The sequence below is a fragment of the Euprymna scolopes genome, chromosome 1 (assembly GCF_053919585.1).
Source record: "Euprymna scolopes isolate OS-2025 chromosome 1, ASM5391958v1, whole genome shotgun sequence".
Lineage (NCBI taxonomy): Eukaryota > Metazoa > Mollusca > Cephalopoda > Sepiida > Sepiolidae > Euprymna > Euprymna scolopes.
The window spans coordinates 1,487,673-1,493,283 of NC_136482.1; positions in this window are offsets into that span (position 1 = coordinate 1,487,673).

Here is a 5,611-nt window from a genome sequence, read left to right on the forward strand (position 1 = left end):
ACCAGAATTGCTTCATAAATATTAAACCTTTTCTGGAGCAATTTCACATGTTCTTTTCCGTCTCGACACGGTAAGAATATTTTGTTCTGTGGAACTGTCTACTACAAACCAGTCACCTCCCAGGACTTGTGTGTAACAGCGAACCATCTGAAACTGTTCTGAAACTAAAAATGGCTTACACTTCTAGAGGTTATGTGCCCAGCGTGCGTCTTTATTTCGATGGATCCGAATCAAAATTCGAATTGTGGCAAGTTAAATTTCTAGGATATCTACGAATCCAAAAGCTACACAAAGTACTACAAACACAACCTGAAAACAGAAACAACCCCGACTTCATTGAAAAGAATGCAACTGTCTTTGCGGAATTAATACAGTGTTTAAATGACCAAAGTCTATCACTGGTAATGAGAGAAGCCCTGGACGACGGCTGCAAAGCATTAAACATATTGAGAGAGCATTATTTATCGAAAGGAAAACCCAAAATTATTTCTTTATACACTGAACTGACCTCTCTAAAACGAATGGAAGCCGAAGCTATTACTGATTATATTATAAGAGCCGAGACAACTGCAAATTATTTAAAAATGTCTGGTGAAGTTATAAGTGACAGTCTGTTAACTTCCATGGTCCTTAAGGGATTATCGAGTGATTTCAAGCCATTTACCACCGTGATAACCCAGAAAGAAAAACCCATGACTTTTAGCCAATTCAAGGTAGCACTCAGAAGTTACGAAGAAACTGAAAAAATGATCACAGAAAAAAAACGAATCCACAAATATCATGAAATTTAAAAATACACACATAAAAACACCAAAATCGAATTATACCCATGCCAGAAATAAAAAACGCAACTTTGCCAAAAGCAAGTTTTTTCCTAAGAAAAGTACAAAAATTATTTGCTATAATTGTGGACGACCTAATCACAAGAGTTTCCAATGTAGATACAGGACTAAAAATGGGGACTACATTAAAAATGTAGAGAGCTCTGTTAGCGAACATACATTTTTATTTTCGTGTGCATTTGATGCTTCAAGAAACAATAATAATTTTCTTGTCGATTGTGGGGCCACGGCACATGTGATTATAAAGGAATCTGATTTTATCAATTTTGATCCCAACTTTAAGCCACAAAATCATTTTGTAGAACTAGCTGACGGGAGTCGAGTCAATGATATCGTTTTGAAAAGAGGCAATGCGAAAATCTCACCAAAGAATAATAAAGGTGAATTGTTTCTGTATTCTAGAAAACGCTCTTCTAATCCCAAAATTTAAACAAAATATATTTTCTGTACAAGCTGCCACAAAACAAGGTGCAAATATAAACTTTAGCCCCAATAAATCAAAACTGGTATACCCGAATGGAACTGTATTCGACATTAAAGAAAATGGAAGACTATATTATTTAAATAGCGTAGTCCCATCAAAAACCGCCTGCCATGATCTACAGACATGGCATAAAATTCTTGGACACTGCAATATTCCTGATATCAAAAAGTTGTCGACTGCAGTTGATGGAATGCAAATACAAACATAAAAAACTTCAACTGCGACGTCTGTACGCAAGGGAAAATGACAAACTATCAAAACAAGATACCAGACAAAGAGGCCAAAAAAAATCCTATCAATCGTGCATTGTGACTTGAACGGTCCCATAGAACCGATGGCCAGAGAACATTATAGATATGTGTTGAATTTCGTAGATGACCATTCAGGTTTAATAATGGTTTACTTTTTAAAGAACAAATCTGATACCCTGCTAGCAACTAAGAAATATCTAGCGGACATGGCCCCCTACGGTGAAATCAAGTGTATTCGCTCTGACAACAGTATGGAATTCACCAATAAAGACTTTGAACTTTTACTAATTAACCATCATATCAGGCATGAAACATCAGCTCCTAGATCGCCACACCAAAACGGGACTGCTGAACGTGCGTGGCGGACACTTTTTGAAATGGCAAGATGCCTACTTATTGAATCAAAACTCCCTAAAAATCTCTGGACGTATGCACTTATGGCGGCAGCCTATATATGCAACAGGTGCTTTAACAAAACACTATCTAAAACTCCATATGAATCTTTCTGTGGTAAAAAAACAAATTTAAGCAGAATGCATATATTTGGTTCAACTTGCTTTGCATATATAGAGAAAAAGAGTAAATTGAATATTAAAGCCGACAGAGGTATATTTCTTGGATACGATAAAAATAGTCAAGCCAATTTAATATTTTTTCCAGAAAAAAATAAAATAAAAAGAATCCGATGTGTAAAATTCCCAGACACGTTTAATTTTACAGACGAAAACCTGTCATATGAAGAAGATGAAATTATATTACCTCAAATAATTAAAACAAACGAAAACAATAAAAATGACGGAGACGAGAGTGTCCATGATGATGATGATGATGATAAAGTCGAAAGATATCCCAAAAGAAATAGAAGACGACCCGATTTTTTTGTGGTCGACAATATAAGATTATCAAATCGACTATTGCTATTCAATGGAAAATGCGCCAAAAAGCTTCAACGAAGCAATAATTCAGAACATTGTGATGAATGGAAAATTGCCATGAAAAAAAAAAAAAAAAAAAAAAAAAAAAAAAAAAAAAAAAATAGATGCCTTAACCAAAAATGATACCTATACGGTAGTGCCTCTCCCAAGAGATAAACATGTTATTTCTACAAGATGGGTCTTTACAAAAAAGAGTGCAACATCAGGCATAGAACAGTACAAAACTAGATTTGTTGCTAAAGGATACTCTCAGATTTATGGTATAGAATATTTTTCTACATTTTCACCGACCACAAACCTAACGACAATCAGAATTTTACTGCAAGTCGCATCACAATATGACCTAAACATTCATCAAATGGACGTAAAAAATGCTTATTTGAATGCCCCAATAGACTGTGAAATTTATATTACCCCTCCAGAGGGATTCATAATGAAAAATAAAAATAGCGTGTGGCGACTTAACAAGTCATTATATGATCTAAAGCAAAGTGCTCAGTGTTGGAACACAGTATTTCATGATTATATTATTAAAAAACAATTTAGACAATGCGCTTTAGACCTCTGTTTATATACCCAACACAAAGACGATAAACTACTGATTTTGGTTTTGTGGGTCGATGATATTTTAATCGCATCAAATTGTGACAATGTTAACTGATGTTAAGAACAAATTAAGTAAAAGATTCAAAATGACCGATCTTGGCAAAATATCCTGGTTTCTGGGGATAGAATTTACTCAAAGCAAAGGACTTGTTACGATGACTCAGTCGAGATACATTGACAAAATACTATTAAAATTTGGAATGGGAGAGTGCAAGAAATGCTCTACACCAGTCGAAAATGATATTAATAAAAATATACACACAGAATCTGAAATAATAAATGACACACAATATCGTGAAATTATAGGTAGTCATATATTTAATGACTGCAACCAGGCCCGACATATGCTATACAGTAACAAAACTGTCACAAAAATTATTACGACCGACAATGAAGGATTTAAACAAGTCCTGCGTTATTTAAAAGGAACTAAAGAACAGAAGTTAGTATTTAGAAAATCAAGAAATCCCCTAAAATTAGGTTTTTCGGATTCAGACTGGGCAAACGACGAAGATCGTAAGAGTATATCTGGATATTGTTTCAGACTCTCAGTAAATGGGCCTATTATTTCATGGAAATTTAAACAGCAACAGATTGTATCTCTCTCTACGTGTGAAGCAGAATTTATCGCGATCACACACACGACCCAGGAAGCACTCTACCTTAAAAATATCCTAAAGACTATTTTAGAGCCAGAATTAATTAAAAGCCCCGTAGTAATTAATTGTGATAATCAAGCCAGTATAGTCTTAGCACAGAACACGATAATCAACCAAAGATCTAAGCATATAGATATAAAATACCATTTCATAAAAAACGAGATAAAAAAGGAATCCATTATTTTGAATTACATATCATCAGAACAAAATATCGCTGATGTATTTACGAAACCCGCAACAAGGATGAAGTTACGTTTTTTCTCAAAACATGTTGGGGAATTCGACTGAATAATTTTTTTTTCTTTTTCACTGCCCTGTATGTATATAGATTTCTATATATAAAAAAAAAAAAAATTTAGTCCTGGACAAGACGTTAAACTGTATCCATTTTATTTGTATTAACACTTCTCCCTAACTAATACTTTTGCTGACAAAAAAAAAAAAAAAAAAACTCTTTAATTTTCCTTTTTGTCATTTGAACACAATTAAAAATGGCGTCTTTTTAAATGCTGAAATTCTAAGATCCAAATGATTTCTAATTTTTGTTATGTCTAAGTGGATATAAAAATATATATTTATTTTTGAGCAGAACAAACAAGGGACTTCCCACTTATAAAAAAATAGGGAGGATGTTGCAATATTTTGGTATGATCCCACAGTCGGACGATTCTATTTATAAACGATGCTGCTAAGAACTGACAAATCAAATTAATTCACATTCTGCTACCAATCAATCAGAAACCAGAATTGCTTCATAAATATTAAACCTTTTCTGGAGCAATTTCACATGTTCTTTTCCGTCTCGACACGGTAAGAATATTTTGTTCTGTGGAACTGTCTACTACAAACAAGTCACCTTCCAGGACTTGTGTGTAACAGCGAACCATCTAAAACTGTTCTGAAACTAAAAATGGCTTACACTTCTAGATCATGTCTTGACAAGATTCTGGGACTGATCTTCACTCTTGATCTGAAATGGAACACATGCATCAAATCTGTTGCCAAGATTGCTGGAAAAATGGTTGGATCATTGTACTGCTCAAGGAGGTATCTCACTGCCGATACAATCCTCTATCTGCATAAGAGCTAAGTAGTCCTAAAATAGAGTACAGTTGCCACATCTGGTCAGGATAAGCCTTAATGAATGTAAGGGTGCAGTGTAGTAATCATCAATGGTGTAGATTGGGGATGACTCAACAAGAACTTGTTTACATTTGACTTGAAAGCTACCATATTGTAGTCTGAGAAGTAGGCCAGTGGAAAAGTATTCCACAGGTGGGCAGTCCTAAAAAAGAAATTTTGTTCATGGAATCTGCTTAGATTTAGGCAAAGAAAGGGAGTGGGGGAAATTATTGGTAGTGGTTATAATTAGTTGAGTGTTTTTTTGTGAAAGTTTGTATACAATGGTTATTCTATGTTGTCTTTATTAAGTATGCAGAATGTGACTATACCATTAAAGTCTGTTCTGCATAAATCTTCCTATACTGTTCAAATTTCATCTCCCTTTACGACACATTTTTCTCGTAATTTCTTTCCATACAACACATCCTCAATGATCAGATTTTACTTCCATACATCATCACTGCATACAAATGTCTGGTAGACTCTTCTCTTGGTTGACAATGATAAAGCTATACTGATCATAAAAAAAAATAAATAAATAAAACAAAATATAAATAAATTACCCCCCCCCCCCACCAAAAAAAAAAAAAAAGACAAAAAGTTTTTTTTGGATTTTTATTGAATAAAAACTAGATACATGAATGAATAAAAAAACTTGAGACAAAAAAAAAACAAAACAAAACAAAAAAAAAAAAAACAGAAATAAATAAAA